Source organism: Triticum dicoccoides, chromosome 6B, assembly GCF_002162155.2.
Source record: "Triticum dicoccoides isolate Atlit2015 ecotype Zavitan chromosome 6B, WEW_v2.0, whole genome shotgun sequence".
NCBI lineage: Eukaryota > Viridiplantae > Streptophyta > Magnoliopsida > Poales > Poaceae > Triticum > Triticum dicoccoides.
Window position 1 is genome coordinate 35238970 of NC_041391.1, and position 18977 is coordinate 35257946.

General features: G+C 44.0%; 1 long non-coding RNA gene across 3 annotated transcripts; it reads left to right on the forward strand.

Moving 5' to 3' along the window:
* Positions 1 to 14387: 14387 nt before the first annotated feature.
* Positions 14388 to 18564, forward strand: LOC119321098. Of its 3 annotated transcripts, XR_005155117.1 has the most exons (8): positions 14388 to 14661; positions 14752 to 14831; positions 15001 to 15118; positions 15227 to 15437; positions 15519 to 15638; positions 15707 to 15919; positions 16744 to 16851; positions 18050 to 18564. It is a non-coding gene; the product is annotated as an uncharacterized LOC119321098 (long non-coding RNA). The 3 variants fall into 3 exon arrangements; XR_005155119.1 differs by having other exon boundaries at positions 14752 to 15118; positions 15545 to 15638; XR_005155118.1 differs by lacking the exon at positions 14752 to 14831.
* The last annotated feature ends 413 nt before the right edge of the window (positions 18565 to 18977 follow it).

An 18977-nucleotide genomic window follows, 5' to 3' on the forward strand; every position in this document is an offset into this window, starting at 1 on the left:
TAAGTAAAGGGCTCGGGTAAGAGATAACTGAGGCACACGGAGACAACGAGGTATCCCGAAGTTCATACCCTTGCGGATGCTAATCTCTGTTTAGAGCGGTGTGGAGGCATAATGCTCCCCAAGAAGCCATTAGGGCCACAATAATCTCCTCACGCCCTCGCACAATGCTAGATGTCGTGATTCCACTAAGGGATCCTTGAGGGCGGTCACCGATAGCCGTCAGATTGCTCGGGGCGATCTTCACAACCTAATTAGAAACCCCGACGCTTGCCCAGAGCTTTACACCACAATGATTGAGCTCCGAACAACACCAACCGTCTAGGGCGCCAAGGCACCCAAGAGGAACAAGCTCTAGGGTGTCCAAACACCCAAGAGTAACAAGCTCAAGGGTACCAAGCACCCCAAGAGTAATAAGCTTCTCAACTTGTAACTTCCACGTATCACATGGCAACCGATGCACCAAATGCAATGGCAAGGGCACACGGAGTGCCCAAATACTTCTCTCTCAAATCCCACCGAAGCAACTAATGCTAGGGAGGAAGATGAGAGGAATAACAAGAAGGAGAACACCAAGAACTCCAAGATCTAGATCCAATGGGTTCCCCTCACATAGAGAAGAAAGTGATTGGTGGAAATGTGCATCCAGATCTCCTCTCTCTTTTCCCTCAAAAACTAGCAAGAATCCATGGAGGGATTGAGAGATAGAAAGCTCGAAGAGCTCAACAATGGGGGAAGTACACGAGCTCAAAGGATAAGGTTCAATGGGGAAGAAGACCCCCTTTTATAGGTGGGGGAAAATCCAACCGTTATGCTCACAGCCCGCACAGAGCGGTACTACCGCTCCAAGGAGCGGTAGTACCCCTTTGAAAAACAACAGCGAGGAGGCAAAAGGCCAGTAGAACCGCCGGAGCGGTACTACCGCTCGACCTCACGGTACTACCGCAAATGGTAGCGGTACTACTGCTTGCGAGCGGTACTAAAAAAATACTTCCGTGCCTACCTCCGCTGAGCAAAACACGAGATTTTGGTCCGAAGCGGTACTACCGCTCAGGAGCCGCAGTAGTACAGCTCTGGAGCAGTAGTACCGCTCAGGAGCCATGGTAGTACCGCTCTGGAGCGGTAGTAAAAATTTACATCCGCTCTAGTCGCGGTAGTACCGCTGCAGCCTTTACCAAAACAGCCACAACTTTTGTAAACGGACTCCGAATTCAACGAAACCAAGTTTGTTGAAAAGCTAACGACATGAGATAACACAATCTTGATAGAAATATCAATAAGAAGCAAATGAGAAAATGCCCATAAGAAAATGGTGAGAACCCTTCCTCGGATAAGACCGGTAAAACCTCCAACACCGAAAAAATCTTAGAAGACGCATGCAAACTCCGTTTTCGATGAACTCAAGCTTGTCATCAAGATGACCATAAGATCTAAGACTCACAAAGATAACCAAAAATAACCAAGAAACATGATGCAAGGATGCTATGGTTTGAGCTCTCTACTAACGATACGATCAAGCTACCAACTTGAGAGCCCCCCCACCCCCCTTGATAGTACGACAAACGATCCTATAACCCGGTCTCCCAACTACCACCACAGGACCGGTAAAATAGAAAACCTATCAAGGGCAAACCTTTGCCTTGCACATGGTCCACTTGAGCTAGATGATGACGATCTTGACTCCCTCAAGTTGGACCACCTTTCTTGATTGCGTTGGCTCGATGAAGACTAGATGCTTGCTCCCCCATAGTCCACTATGGGTGAGCCACTCTTCGGCACATCTTCACAAGTCCATTGACACCACAATGGATGGCAAGATTCAAGCACTTGATCTCTTCGTGATGCTTCACTTGAACTTGCACACGGCAATCTTGATGACGATCACCACTTGATGTCATCCTTTTCATGGGTTGTATGATATCTTCCTTTTGACGCAAGCCCATGGACACATACCTAACCCTACATAGAACTCTCACATAGACCATGGGTTAGTACACAAAGTGGAATGGACAATGCTTACCATACCATGGGATCACTTGATCCCTCTCGGTACATCTTCTACGCTTTGTGAGTTGATCAACTTGATGCACTCTTGACTTAGTCTTGACCAACCTTGAATCTTTCCAACTCTCTTCATTTGGATGATGTCTTGAAGGTAAACATGAATGATCATACAATCTTCTTCTTCAAGACATGCTTGCAATAAGCTCAACACTCACATGGCCAATCTTTGGATAATTCCTTAATAGCACCTTGGTCAACTCATAAACTCCTTGAAACCAACACATGGACTTCAAGAAAAGCCTAAGGACAAACCCTTCAAATATAACTCAAGGCAACCATTAGTCCATAGGGATTGTCATTAATTACCAAAACCAAACATGGGGGCACCGCATGTTCTTTCACACACCTTCATCTAAACAAAAGAATTCTCACCACGGCCAAACAATTTGTGCCATGTGGCATAGTTGGTTGGCCACTCTTCACGCGTAGTTTAATAGGTTTTATAGGCAAGTGCCGCAACACCTTATGTGGGATCTTTCTTGAACCAGCCTTGTACCTAGGGGTGTTACAAAAATCCCATTTTTGCTTATTCTTAATTATTGTCCTTGTAATACAGCATGCCATTTTTGCGACAAACATGAATTTTATGATATGGCATACCAACACCCTCTAGCAAATTCTTTGACCTATAGAAGTCCTTCGGCAGTGAGGAATTGTTAGGCAGCAACTGATGGATCAGTTGTAGTGTATCATTATAACAAGATTCAGATTGATTGTTCTGTGATCATCCTATCTTCTACATGTGCAGACATGTGCTCAATGTCGGAACTATGAGAGAAAGAACAGGGAGGCTCCAGTCGATGGTGATCGAGTCGGCGCTGGACAACGAGGGGGGCGTCGATTGATGGGGATGAGGCGGCGCCGGACTGGCTGGACGACTAGGAGCGGCTGGACATCGATGGCGCAGTGCTGGCCGGCGAGGGAGGCGCTGGTCGATTGTGGATGTTGGCGGCACGACGGAGTGGATGTACAGTGAGGAGGAGGGAGTCGGCAAGATGCAAGTGAGATGAGATGGGGACGATGGAGGAAGACTAGTACTTAGGGAATTTGACTCGTTCGTTCGTGACGTTGGGCCCATCCGCGTCAGGAACGGTCCACAATCCGCGCGAAACTTCTTCTGAAGCTGCAAAATCGCGCGCCTTATTCTCCCGAAAGCGAAAAGTTGCGCAGATATTTTTGCGTACACATTCCTGAAGGCGGGTGCACCGTCACGTACGTGCGCAGCGAGGCATTCGCGACGTGGATTGGCACGTTTCACGAGCGTGGCACTGCCTTCCTGACGGTTACGTCAATTCCTGAAGGTGATTATCGGGCCCTTCAGGATTGGTTTTATCTTTTCGCATCGGTGCCTCGCCCACGTCGGGAACCCACTTCATTCCTGAAGGAGGCCTCGGGCCCTTCACAGATGTAGTGAGCCGTCACGAAAAAGTCAGATTCTGGTAGTGTACACCTGAGATTTCGGGGGCCTGGGGCAAAAATAAAAGTCAGGGCCCCTTCACATATAAACATTGAAATAAGGGAAACGTTTAGGCACGGTGCGCCGGCCGAACGCTTCAGCCGGTCGCTCCACGTGCGAACGCTCCCAGCAAATAAAGCTGCGACACGTGGGGTGCGAGTGTCCCACCCGCGATGCTTGACCCACGACATTGGTCTGCGCACGGCCGAACCCATCGCTAACCTTTCCCCAATCTTCTCCGCTACCCCCGCGCCGTCCAAACCACGGCTGCTGCCGAGAATGCCATGGACGACCTCCGCACCTCCTCCCTCCCACCATCTGCCCACTTCCCCCCTCCCCCCTCTTGCAGATCTGCGGCGGCGGTCACACGGCCGTCGGGGTCACACATCTACTCGGAGCTCACCGGTGATCCTAGTAGCTGCGTAGCGACCACGGTGGCACCTTGGTACGAGCGAGTGCTGTTTTGGGAAGTGCACGGCGATGCTCCGGTGCTGGCACCCATGGCCGCCGCTGCCGGGGGTGTCATATACCGGCGAACCTACAGGCGAGGCATTGCAGAACCTGCCGCAGACCCCCGTGTGTTGCAACCGCTAAAAAAAAAGCTTCAAACTCTATATTAAAAAGCTTCAACCATATATACAGAAAGCTGCAAACCTTCAGTGCTATCGAAGAAAGCTACAACCGTCCACAGAAAATGCTACAACCTTTGACGAAAAAAGCTTCAACTTAACGATAGAGGAAGCTTTCACCCAGGCGCTGCTCAAAACAAAAAAAGTTTCAATCATTTACAGAAAAGCTTCTACCATAGAGGAAAAAAGCTTCCCTTCGAGAGAGAAAGCTACAACCAAACTCTGCACAATCAGCGAAGTTGCAACCGTTCAACAGAGAAAGCTTTTGAAATCGTATGTGCAAAAAAAGTTTTAATCGTTTACAGAAAAGCTACAACCAATGGGGGCCATCCCACGGCGGTGGTGACCACGGCCCGACGCTGGTGCTGCAACCAGTTTTTTTTTTTGCTACAACCAACCCTATTTTTTGCTCTAATGTCTTCGGATTTTGCTGGAAACAACCCATTTTTTTGCTACCGGCGTCTAGACTTTGCTGCAACCGGTGTCTGGTTTTGCTTCCACCGTATCATGTTTTTGCTGGAACCGGTGTTTCATGTGTTTTGGTTCCATCCTGTGCGAGTTTTTTTGCTGGAACTGATGCCTCATTTTCTTTTTCTTGTTTCCATGTGTGTTTGATTTGCTGGAATCGGCACTGGTTTTTGCTACCACCACTTTTTTGGTTGTAAGCGACGCGACTATGCCAGTTTTGATGCTGCAACCGGCGACGAGGATGACCGGCTGCATCGGAGTTGCGCCGCCTCACCGGAGCTACTGTCGTCGCCACGGGGAGCTGCAACCGCGGCAGCAGGATGCTCAATGCACGAAGACGGCGACGACGACCGACAGCGACGAAGGCGACCGGTGACGAGGGCAGCGACGGCAACCTACAGCGACAGGCGACGAGGGCAGCGACGGCGACCGGCGACGAGGGCAGTGACGGCCGGAGAACGTGCGGGCGGTTCTTCAAGGCCAGGCGCGTCGTGCGGTGTTGGTTTGACGAAGACCGGGCGAGAGGTGAACGAAGATGAAGATTAGATCGTAATCGAACGGTTATTAGTAGGCCTATCGGACGGCTGCGGGCTGACCGGCCCAACGGTTAGGCCGGTGCGCCGGCGCAGATCGCTGGCCTTGAAATAATGGGCTATGAAGAAGTACACAACAATGTCTCATGCAAAGTCATGTTTAATGTGATGATTGAACTACAATAGTAGGAGTACATTATTTTAGGTTTCAGAAGGGACAAAAAATTGTATCCTAAATTTTTTGCACCCAAAATGCATAGTTGGATGCACATTTTCAGTTCTTGAAATAACTAGAAGATTGCTTTTACTAATACAAGTATGTGAGAAATTAGATAGATGGGCAAATCTATATGAGTGATGTGGAAAATATTCATTCATATCTTCCAGAATTAAATATCTTTGTATCTTACAAAAAACTAATCTATGGTACCGCAATAGTGAAAAATTACTCTCATCTGGCTGCCCAAATGACTAGATCTAGAGTTAATTATCCAGTCATTACTCAGTTCATCTAAGAACTAACCGCCATAATCCGCATCAGAACCTCGATCTTCGCCTGATCTCTTTGATATCCATACTGCCACATGAACTTCAGTATTCAACCGTAGAACGAGAATGATTAACGGTACAAACAGTGCAAGATGTCGACCGGCTGACAATACTCACCTCTACAGACACAGCACAACACTGGCCTGCCGCTGATCTCCGGCGCGCACCGCGTCCCTTGAGATCTGGCCCTCCTCCTTGAGATTGTTGGAACTAACTCTCTCAGCTCCCTGAAACTCTCTCTCCCTCTGCTGCGTCACACAGCTGAGAAAAGATGCAAAGAGTTTTGGCCTTGCGCTGTATCACACAGCCACAAGTTTTCTTCTGTATTCTCTTGACCGAAAGCAAACATGATTACAAGTTAAATAGGAAACGCACACACGCAGCCCGGCCACCATACTCGGCAACTAACGCCACTAACCCATGCACCCACTAACTGCATGCACGCCAAAGCTTGGCCCTTGCGCAACGTCCTCACAACGGCCTCATAACCCGGCCAACAGAACGTGCATGCATCAACTACTAGTTCTGATCTACTCGGCTACTTAGCTTAAGAACCGGCTCCAGGACTGGTTCACACAGGTTGTCCTTCACCTCGTGTACTCTTGCTGTTGCATGGCTTCACGCGTCGCACGACCAGCTCGGCATCTCGCCTCGTGTACGCTCAAGGAAAGGTTCACCTGCCTACAATGCCCTAGACAATCTGAACTACATGCATGAACGAAATAAACATGCAGGTACATGATCAAGATTAAAAAGCTAACAGAGGTGACAAGGCGGCGCCTGATGCGTGTGTGATGGAGATGCATACGTGTGTTCGTAGATCCGGCGGTTCGGTGCGTGAATGATGGAGATGTATCAGACGTTCCAGTAGTTTTTTAGGGTCCATCTACGGTAGTTGCGCTAATACCTGTGTCATTGGGCCAGCCCCATTGACATTTTCCTTTTTACTGCAGCCATACGTCCTAGGCCTAATGCAAAGAACAGACTTGGGGGGCCCTCCAGCTTGGGGGCCCTGGGCGGCCGCCCCCCCTGCCCCCCTCAGGGCCGGCCCTGACGTGACCAGGGCATGGGCTGCTACACAACTTGCAGCTCCAAGCCTCCACAAATACTGTTGACTAGGTGCTTATAACAATTGCAACCTGACAACACCACACATATGCACTACACCAGTTACCAAGTTTATTACAAGGACAAGATTACAAAACCCCCTAAATGATCTACAGTTTGCTCGCCATCCCACGCTCGCTTCTTAACATCCAATACACAACAGGAAGTGCACACTTTCAGATGTCAACATATATCATTTGTGGTCACAGTTATATCATGAAACAATTTGATATCGTTAGACAGAAAATCAGTGAGAGAAAGGTGATATGGTGTGCATTTAAGAAAACAAAATGGAAGTCGAGGAGCATATATAACGCCCGTTTACATGCATGTTATCTCAGATTTGGGTCAAACTTCAGAAACTCACATGGAAAGCAAGCAATCTTTGTATTTAGGCTTTATTTGCATATTGGCAAACTAGAATCATAAGCACATATACACCTAGTGTTATTTTTAATCTTAAACATACAACTAGCTGACACACTCTCCTTTGCTAGCTCAGCATAATGGCTCTATCATGGTCATATTTGGTAGACAGTTTGGACAAATATACAATAACTACTAGTGTTCTCAGTTACTGCAAGCTACCAACAACAATATGAGGCCATGTTTCTTTGAAAATAGTATATCAACAGATAAACAAGGTGTGAATCAAAAGTTTTCAATTCACCGGTTTCCTTCTCCTTCTGTGAGAACGGAGGAGAATCCTTCCCATTGTTGTTTGTCTGTCCATCGTTGCTACCCAACTAACAAATATTTGAGACTCGTTTTCGATACTACAAAATCAGAGTGGCGCAGAGGAAGCATGGTGCCTATAGGTCCCAGGATTGAAACGTGGCTCTGATAAATTTAATTTTTCATTTTCCAACTTTTTTATCATAATTATTTTTCTCTGAGAGTTTCGATTTGCCGTTTTTGTTCAGGTGCCAATTACTTCGCCTGTCACTTCGGTTAGTTTGCCACTGCCATGTTCGCTTATATTGAATTCAAAGATGGAGAAATTCGAGATTTCACACTGCATATGTTCATTTATATTCAACCAGAGTTGTCAAAACTGATGTTCTGTGAAAAAGGATGCTTGGACTGATTTAATTGGGAATGTTGTAGGTCAACAACATGTAGTAGAATGAACTGATTCTACCCCAATGCTTTTCAAAAGTCAAGAAAATATCATTTGTGGTTACAGTTATAGCAAGAAACACACTGCTATCACACGGCATTATTTCAGCAGGTTCAGAACTTTGAATATTGGTGCACATGTAAACTATAGACATGTTCGTTGTTTTTCCACTTCGCAATCATCGCTTTGTCCTTGTTTGTTGCAGTATTCAGTTTTGGGTTACTTAATTGTGGATGGGCACCACAAAACGTCAACAGTTTTTCAACAATTACATCACCTTCTGTCGGGGAATAAAGATCGCAAGGGGAAGAAATAAATGGCCACACCAACTGTCATGTGAAGTTTGGTGAAGGAATTATGTCTGGGCCACACACCATGCCCATTCCTTAACCTTCTATAAATAACTACCTTACTTGAATAGCGGAATCATGTTTAGTTGCTAGAGGAAGAATGGATGATCAAATATGTGTGGAGAGCAACGATAATGAGCATGATGAATGTCACTAGACTAGTAGTAGTGGCTAGTGCAATTTCCCAGGGAATAAGATGCATTGAGAATTTGATTGGAACGTAAATGAGATCTTCTCTGGAGTCCTCTTCTAGAGTTACCGTCTGGATGCAGCCGACTCTACAGTGTTGAGTTTGTGCAATTTAGTCTAGATAATGTCTGAGTTTGAAATTAGAGACTAGACTGATAGTGTGATATAACTGAACTCGATAAGTCATAGTGGCGTTTTGGGCATTACATGCTCAAGATGCTTACCAGGAGTGCTATACCGCTGCCACCTGTTTCTCAATCGTCTCCTGGTGCTTTTCCGACAAAGGCCAATGAAGAATCAGATCATGAGTTGCAATGTTTGCATACCACTGCTAGAAGGCAGGAAATTTGTGTCAATCTGAGGTCATAGAATAGTAATATGCATATAACGCTGAATAAATGGTCTCCCTGCATTCTACAAGGTCCAAGTTTTAGCTACCGACTAAGTCAACCAATGTTCCATCACATTGGGTCTTTGAAACACTTTATTAATGTCTTAAAATTTTCAAATCAAGGGTCGAGGCTGAGGGAAAATGTCAAACTTAGTGCTAGAAACAATGGAGATTTCTCTGTAGAAACCATATGAACCTGGAAGCTTTTGTTTTGGAATTGATTTTGTAACTAACGTTTTAAACCATGTCAGTTATTTGTTTATAGTACATTTTGTTTCAATTGATTTAACTTGTTTATACTAACTTATTTCGTGTGAGAAATCACTGACATGTGATCAATCTTCGAGTGGGGTTTAGGAAACAAAGCAATCAGGATTCAAAAGCTCAGGGTCATGTTTGTGTGGTTTAAGAATTTGCAATGAAAATCTAAAAACGGTCAACTGTTCCAAGTCCCATAAATAAACAATTTCTTTAATTAATTACGAATTCTTGATATGACGTTCTCCGTTCCTCAAAGAATACGAAAGAAGATGCGTGTGTGTCAATCAAGAGTTTCTTAGCGCAAAGAGACTTGTGCATACACCATATGTACATGCAGTGATGGTTTTGATACTCCATGTACATAACAGGAGCATGTTAGTTTTTTTTAGAGAAGGAGCATGTTACTTTGTGGAGATGATTATTAATGATTTGTTCTAGTTCTGATATGACAGTCTTGGCAACTCATGTCTCTGCAAGTCATACTCAGTTCGGTGACTTATCCAATGCACTAAAAATATGCAGCCCGGTGCAAGTAACTCCTGCTTGTACAAGATCCGAGGAAGTGTCGAACCACTTTGGGTAATTTGTATGCTGTCTTTCCCTACGTTTCTGCAAGAGGCTGTTTTCAGGACTCAAACACGTTACTGTTGCGCCAAGGCTCCCTTATTTAGTGCATTTGCTTGTTAAAAAAATTAAACAAGAATTACTGGTTATTTATTTAGAATCAAAGATATTGTTTGTGCTTATTGCGAGGCCTAAGGCTGTATATTAATTATCATAGATCCTTACAAACAAACCCTTATAGAATATTAAAAATACATTTAAATCTTGGGGGTGCCGAAGTCTTCGGCCTCCTGCATCCAACGGTGGCGCACAGTGAGCATAGCTCGATGACGCCTCTAGGCCTCCAACTCACCGGAGAATTTTTTTCAATTCTAGGAGCTTGTAGAAGTAGCGGTGGGAAAGTCATGAGTGTAGACCAGGAGATGACTACGACTGTGATCCGCGAAGTAAATCGCCACCACGGAAAACCCCCGTTGATAATGGTCTGTAAACTCCAAAGACAACGAAGATCACGAAAGCCAACGGAATCCAGACTGGTCCATCAAAAACCTAAACCGACTAGATCCTGAAAGACTAACCTGACATACAACTTCACACACCTTCCAGGGTCATAGTCGTGCCACAAAAACAGGCCAGCCAACGCCCACCACCAGTTACGAGCTATCGTTGCGCCAGTGGCCGCGCCACCCAACCGATGCCACCTAACCAGTGACTCGTCCCATTCCTTTTCCGTCACCAGCTCCCTGTAGAATGAATCGACTCGAGGCGACTACCAGCCCCCTTGGCAATCACTGCTCCCTTGAACCCCCAGCGTGCAGAGGCGAGTGCAGAGAAAAAAAACACTTGGTCGATGGTAACATACCTCAAAACTTCACGCGATGGGACCATAGGAATGTCGAATGCGGCTGCTGGCAAGCAACAGTGAGCGAATCGCTGGAGAGGAACTCCGACGCGCGGGAGGAGAGGACGAGGCACAGTGGGGAAATGAGACATGGCGAGCCAAGTGACGAAAATACCCTGCTAAGACAATTAGCCCACCACCCCCACACCGGTCGTGTGGTTGCCGTCTGAGAGCGAACAATTGACACAGATGATGTGGCAGCACACTCAGCACAGAGATTCGCGTGGAAGATCTGATGACTCATGACGCGTGCCGCGGATGAAATATTCCTGGCGAACTATTTTTTTGCGGGGTCCCTGGCAATTGTTAGCTCAAATAATATGATAATGGTAATTACTAAGCTCGTCGATCGGGACCTAAACTAACCTTGCAGATTGCACGCATGGGAATATCTCACCCTGGTGCATCGGTATCGTGCATGTATGGTAACAAATCCTGTGGATGTTGTTCTTTGAGTTGGACCATATCATATCTCGCCATGGTTATTTTTAGTTGCTAACCACACATACCACGTGGTAACAAATCTAGCAGACTAATTGACCAGTAAATACATAAAACCTGCGAATTACGCGCATTCCAAACCAGGAGCACTATCTCCCATAATGCACATGCGCACAAAACAGGAAATATCTCACCCTTGATGCGTGTATATATTGGTACAGTAGCTAATATTCTCAATCCAGTCGCATATCTTACTACCATAACTCTGTGATCTGCAAACCGTATCACAGGTATGTGGTCCTAGCTTGTATATACAAGGATTCTGCCGATATGCACATATCCTCTCATCAATCAATCACATTGACAGCGCGTATCTATGTACCTGATACTTATTTTGTACAGCACCCTCTATATATACTGAGACAAGAGGGGGTCATGGCCATTGCCTCAAATCTCTAACTGTGTCGCAATCTCGTCAACGCCATGAAGGGGGGCAGCATGGTGTATACAGTTGCTGTTTTGTTCATCGGGTGCCTAGTCATGGTTGGACAATGTAAGCACATCTTCTCTATCATATTGTTTATATCCTTGCAGCCAGCCCACTATATTTCAAAAGTATTGTTCCTTCTATCTACATAAGATAAGATACTTGCCTATTGTGCACGGATAACCATATAATATGTCATATGTAATAGGTCGTCCTGAGCCCGAGAGCACATACGAAGATGGACATCGCAACACGTGGTGGCACTTTAGCGCCGGTTCGTGCCGAACCGGTACTAAAGGGGGGGGGGGCTTTAGTGCCCACCCTTTAGTGCCGGTTATGGAACCGGCACTAAAGACCCTTACGAACCGGCGCTAAAGCTTCGTTTTCTACTAGTGCTTATTGAAAGTGAAATATTCTTCTCTTAGCCAGAATAACGTGTAGGTGGGCGTTGCGTGAATCTATGCACACAAGTTCTTCTATGTTATATTTTGTGCATCCAAAAAATGAACCACGAGAAAATGAAAGGTGATGTTAGAGCTTTCGAGCAGCCTACCCGCATTCTAATCCAGCTCAAGTGGGCAGACCAACCTATTTTGTTGGAAGAGCATAAAAGATGGACCATCAAGGCAGCAAATATAGAATAGTGAAAAAAAATCACGTGTACATATATTTATCATGAAATAGTTCAAAGAGTTAGAAAAATCAAATTATCCAATACCAAGCATCTCAGATCTCGCTATGGTCCTCAGTTCCGCATTTCCATATAGGAGAGCAACCTGTACCGAAAGAGAAGATTGGTTAAGGAATCAAATTTCAGCCAACGCAAAAATCAAATGTGAAAAAAACCCTCAAAATTTACAAGTTTTTTTATCCTCGTTAGAAAGCGATGATAGCCGCTTCTTTCTAGACGCGAGTACTTATAGGAAGTGTAGACGGAAGAAATGAGAAATCGATAGGGGTTTGAGATGAAGAAATGAAGGATTAATAACTACGAAGGCAAGATCCAATTTTTTAGGTGTTTCGAGAGATGAGGAGAATTAACAATGAGGAGAGGAGGGGATATAAAATTGGTGGATGTGGCATGCGTCCTTGGTTGATTGATCATTAGAACTTGAACCTGGCTGCCCTCAGCCCTAACATCCGGGAGCAACTAATCAAGGAGTACCCCTTGGAGGGCTCCCGCAAATGTCACTTTTTTGGCCTGGGAGCACGTCAAATGGTGCGCCTAGCCACCATCAGGTGTTGCGGGCTGGGCGCACCCTCAGGATATCGGCTTTTCTTTTCTGCACTGAGTACGTATCAAGGTTTTTAATTAATTCTAACATAATTTAAATTTATTTTGAAATCAGTTTGAATCTGCCTCAAAATTCCGGTGTCAAAAATATTCGGACCAAACTAAAATATGCAAAATTTCGTTGAAATTTTTAACCCTGGTATATATAACATTGTGTCAAGTGTAAACTTTGAACATCCAGTAATGCAAGTGTGACAACTTTAATACTCCCTCCATTCCATAATGTAGTCGCCCATGTTTTTCAAAATTTAATTTTGACCATAAATTTAACCAACGTGACCGACTGCAGCGGCAGCAAAAATTATCCCATTGAATTCGTATTCAAAAGAAGTTTCTAGTGGTATAGTTTTTGCTCCCGCCACAATTACCCATGTTGGTTAAATTTATGATCAAAGTTGAATCTCGAAAGGCACTATAATTATGGAATGGAGGGAGTATGGTAATTATGATCCTACTGGCCAGACAAAGTTACGTTCCAAAAAGAGAAGGGAGAAACAGAGGAGCTGCAAATCTGTAACAAAAACACAAAGGTGTCAACTGAACCAAAAGTTCCAAATTCATCTTGCAATTCCTGGTTCCTGCATCCCTCAACTCAAACTCGTTCAGCTGTAATTTGGCTGTGAACAAGGTCAGTGGGAGCTAAAACAAGACGAAGCAAAGTGAAAATAGGATTAGGACCTGTAACTATTTGCTCAACAGTTAAACTAGTCCTTGAGTAAAATTTGTTCTCCTAGCTGCTTTTTGTTTTTAGATCAAATTGTTCGTCTGCAAGAAAATTAAACAGGCTCGTGGGCATTGCCTCGGATCTCTAACTGTGTCGCGATCTCGTCGACACCATGAAGGGGGGCAGCATGGTGTATACAATTGCTCTTTTGTTCATCGGGTGCCTAGTCATGGTTGGACAATGTAAGCGCATCTTGTCTATCATATTGTTTATATCCTTGCAGCCAACACACTGTATTTCAAAAGTATTATTCCTTCTATCTACATAAGATAAGATACTTGCATATTGTGCACGGATAACCATATAATATGTCATATGTAATAGGTCGTCCTGAGCCCGAGAGCACCTACGAAAATGGCCATCGCAACGCGGCTACGGTGGTCTCATCATTATATGAGAAAAAACTTACCTTGCAATGGTGTGTCGCAAGGGATTGTGTGACCAAAGGTGAACCGCATGCCAATCATTGCTTTTACTGCCTCAATGCGCCAGGAGCACCATGTTTTAATTCCAGAGTGGATCGTCAGAGTCAATGCCCAAGTATGCCACCAGGAAAGTAAGGGTGTGCATAGTAGGAAATCTCTACTCCTAGTGTCTCAGTTGGTAGTCTTCGTTCTGGGTTTATTTTCGTCCCACCTACCAAGGGTTTTTTTCGTCCCACCTTCGTCGGTTTTTTTTCGTAGTTTTTTTTTCATCTCGCAGATTTGTTTCGTTACTCCACCCGCCCCATCGATAGCCCAACCGATTTTTCCTGTCGAAGCTCCGCCCCGTACGAAAAAAAAACCAGTGGAGAAAACTACCCAACGCACGCCCTGCCCCTCCTCCCTCCCGCAATCCCTAGCCTCGCATCTCCATGGTCATATTCCCCACCTCTCTCTTCCCCGATCGATGGTACCTCTGTGTGGCGGCGGCGTCAAGCGCTGACAGCGTCACCTGGATCTCCTCGAGCCAGGGCCCTCCGCGTGCCAGCACCTTCCCCATCGCGCGCGATCTATCCGCTCCGACGCACGGTGAGCGCGCTGCCGCCGCCTTGTCACCGACGTCCTGATCCATCGGCGGCAACAGCGGATCCTTCTGGCCGGATCAAGGCGCGGAGACCCGTGGTATCCCCTCCTTCGGCAGGACCTCCTCATCTGGTGAGATCCCCTTCCCATGTCTGATGCCTCAAACCGTTCGACAAGCACCAGCAAGTTTTTTTACTGAGTAATTAATGTATTGAATGCAAGATTGCATTCTTGCACGGATAGAGAGTGGAACACCACCTTCAGTTTCTCATCTGATCCCACTTGTGGACTCCATGAATGAAGTAAGATAACAATCCAGTGGTCAATTACATTGCCTCTTTAGATGGTTTTTAGTGGGCATCAGACTTGGTTTAGATGGCTTTTGTTGTGAAAGAAAACTTATCTTTCTAAAGACTGTACTCTGAATCTTACATCTCATACTTGATTTTTTTTTTGCATAATTTTTTTTAGGCCTGATGTGTATCCAAGGGCATGGGAGATTAAAGATTTGCATGAGACTGACGATTGTGATTTTGGCCCTGTACTGAATAATTTTGGGAGCGACTGGGTGATGATGATTACAAGCCAGGTAACCGAAATAGTCCTTCGGCCGCTGCTAGCTAGCTGTTCTTATCTTACCATTATATGTCTTCCTCAGTATTGATTTGTGAATTATTTGTTTTTTCAAACTATGCAGGAGGACTGCATGTCTGCATGTGATGAGTTAAGGCACAAGAACTACGACCATTTTAGCTCCAGCAATAAGTACACAACTAATCAACAATGCATTTTCACGACCCAGACTTCTGAATTCCGGCTGACAGGCTCGCTGGCACAGCCACATAATCTCATGCATTCAAATTGCTAGCTACACGAAATACGCCCAGATCTACCAGTAGGAATCCAAGGTAACACTTATTGCTTACAAGTATTTACTTCATTTTTCTTCATGTAAAAAGAGAATGCAAGCTGAAATATAAAGTCTGTAGATTCCTCGTGTATGTTCAATTTCCAGAATAGGAAGAACCATACCAGCAACATACATACATATTACAGTTCTGCATTTTAAATTTGAAGACCAAGGCAAAGCCCGATCGATGTAATTGGAGGTGAATGTCTGTTTTCTTGCTTGTATTTAATCTTATAAAATAGAATCTCATCAAGTGAAAATCCGCAGGCATTGCAGTCCAATTGTTCTAGGGATTGGAACTAGACGTGTGACTGAATACTGCTTGGAACATGTGATTCTACAAAGTTGAGGAAGTTGAGGAAGTATGGACTCAGATCCTTTAAGGGTTTGTTTCCATACTGTGGGGCAGCAGGATCTGAGTCCCACTATGAGGGATCAACCTTCAGAGATCAGCTACCGGCATCATACTGCTCCCACAAGGTAAACCCGCCATTTATCTGGGGTCCCAAATTGCAGTGTTTGTCCCTCTTCATTTGTTATTAGTCTCTGCGATTTCATTCTTTAGCATCTGATGTGGTAGATCGTTTAATCAATTTTCATGGATAGTCTAGCTCATGTGTTTGTGATCTAAGTGGTGCCACATGTTTCTTCATGAAGCCTCACAAGAAAGTTAGATTCTTCCCCATATCTTCAAATTGGCTATTTATTGATGAGCTAGGTTGATTTGAGCCGTCATCTGTAAGTGCTCAATTGCAACCTTAAAACCAGTAGCAAAATTGTTTTGGTCCATGTACGACTTAAATAACCTACTGTGTGTTTAACTATTGATGTGTATAGGCAGTTATTTCCTTCTATATACAGATATCTTCGTTACATAAAAAAAGTTACGGTGTACTAATTGGTAAGTAAATAAATTTAAAATAGTCAGTATGATAGTTCTTCTCTCCTCAAGTCTCAGATCTATTTAGACCTATTTTGTTTTTGTACTGACTCTTGAATTTTCTGCTTTCTATTTCTGCTTTCTATTTCTGAACCTATTTAGACCTATTTTGTTTTTGTGCATACTATTTCATTTGGATAGATCTTTATATATTTCACATTTAGCAGAAAAGTATAGTATGTGAACAGATGGTACTATTGTGGATTCTTTAACCTTTTCATGTCTGATGGCATGAACTTATCCATAGTAGGTACATGCAAAGGAACTTCACAAGAGAACAATACTCTTTTGAACACGGCTAATTTGTTACCTTTAAATATCAGACCCACACCATAAAAGAGAGATTTATATGTATCTTTTGCAGGATTGACAGCACACGATGAGAAGAAGACATGGTTTACCTCAGAGCTGGGGACTACAGAGGATAGCGTCTTCGTGGATTCAGATAATAATAATACTGTAAGCGGGCAAGGTATCATGTATACAATCAAGCATTGCAAAGGACTAGCTACTGCCTTGTTTATTTTTTTTATGATTGCCCAAAATTTTCTTACTAGAATTTTGAGAAGTTTGTTCATCAGTTCTACTGCTTGGGCATTTTATATATCATGTTGCAGTCTTTCTTTTAATACAAGGTAATATTAATACCATCCATGTACTTTTGTGTTTGCTGTCCTGTACATGGTGACTAATTTTCATATACATTTTGTTTCATATTATCCATGAATATGTTTTTTTATGCATGTACCCTACAACTGGGTTATTATATGTGTGTGAAGTGTTTTTCCTTTTTCACTTGATTACCATCTTTGGGCTGAGACTTTATAATTATTGCAAGTATGTTGAGAGTGTGTTAGAAACTAAGGGCAATCGTAATTGGATATGTCCAGTTCGACATGGCATTTGCAATTGCAGTATCCATAGAACTAAGAAAGGACCGTTCCAACTGGCAATGAGTATTGGAAAGTATAAATACTACATTACATATGGTTTCAGAAGTATAATAACAAGCTCATTGCTCATATGGTTTCTGAAGTAGAAAACATCTATACCCCTTTGAAGTGGAAATGTATCCATGACTGTTAGTTGTTGTCAACGATTTTTTTTGGAAAAGAATTAATAAAGCCATTTTTGTTGAAGAATAACTGGGGGGCGGTAGCACCCCACCGGTTTGTAATATTACTCGCAGGACGATATCTTTTAATCGAACTGATAAAAACAACTAGATAAAGAGCTAAAACAAAAATATGGGGGACTGGTCAGCATGCTAGGTCAGAGCAAAGCAAAAACCCGTATAAATGAGTCCCAAGGAGCCGAGATCATTATGTAGAATAGAATATTTTTGCTCCATGAAACCTTTCCTGGGCTCCATAAATTGTGTTTTTGTGCTCATGCTTGTGCATATTCGTTAATTTTGATTCGTTGTTCAGGCATTTGGAGTTCACAGTTATCTAAGTTTCTCTTATGTGTGTTTTTGAAGAATTTGGTACTTTAGAGTCTTTCTATTATATTATCTTTGAATCTACTTAGAATAGATCAATAGTATGATAGTGAAGTAATCTAATTCAATTTCCTTTTTCATTGCAACCACTTAATTTCCTTTTTTCAGCCATAAGTAGAACACCAGAGCTAATTGATACACCATTTTTAAAATTGATACACTGTTGCAGGGAGAGCAGCGCACGCAGCGATGGTCAAGGGCTTAGTGCCTATTGACCTGGTCTGTGGCCGCTGTTGGTCCGTGAAGGAGGCATGCATGAGGTGGTGCAAGGGCATGCTGGTGACATGCTGGTGACGGAGTCGCGCATCACGAGGCCGGGTGAGTAACGCTCGGGAACTGCCGGGCGCTCAGACTGACGCGGGATGGGGTTGGCGCGGTGACTCAAGGAGGAGGATGTAGTTATGGGGGAGGGAGTGACGACGGAGGGGCTTCGATGGCCCGACGAGACCCTACATCATAATCAAGGAGGACCCTACATCTAAAGGAGACAGAGCAGTTTATATCATTAGTCTATTACTGGATTTCTAGAAGAAGGAAAAAGGGAGAAATGGTTGTTTCTGCTACTCTACATTCGCTTTAAAATTGGTGTACATATATCAAGAAGAACTTGGTTGCAAAAGTGATCAAACATAACATTCAACACAAACACATTGGTTTTGTAATTAAATGCCTAAGATCTTATAATTTTGAATTAAATTGTTTGATTATACAATCAGTTCACATTATTTGGTGTAGCATGTTGTTTAACATTTTAGAGTTCCATCCTTTTTAGTAACGAAATAATGATGAACTCATATTAGTGGATCCATAAAAGTGTATGATATTAGTTTGACGAGGTTATATAGCAAGGCAATTCTTGTTTGACAAGAACAATGAAAAACCAAGCAGGAAAACAAGATAAATTTGGAAAGAAGAGATAATTTTCCGCTCGAGGGTGGGGCTGTAAGGAATCTGTGGCACGAGTAAACAAAAGCATCTTGGTCGCCATATAGAAAAACATCTTGGTTGCCTCCTCTCTATCTCGCCCATCTTGTTGCCAGGCATGGAAGAGAGGAGGGAGAGCCGAGGAGCATGGTGGCCTCTGGCTGTTGCCCAGG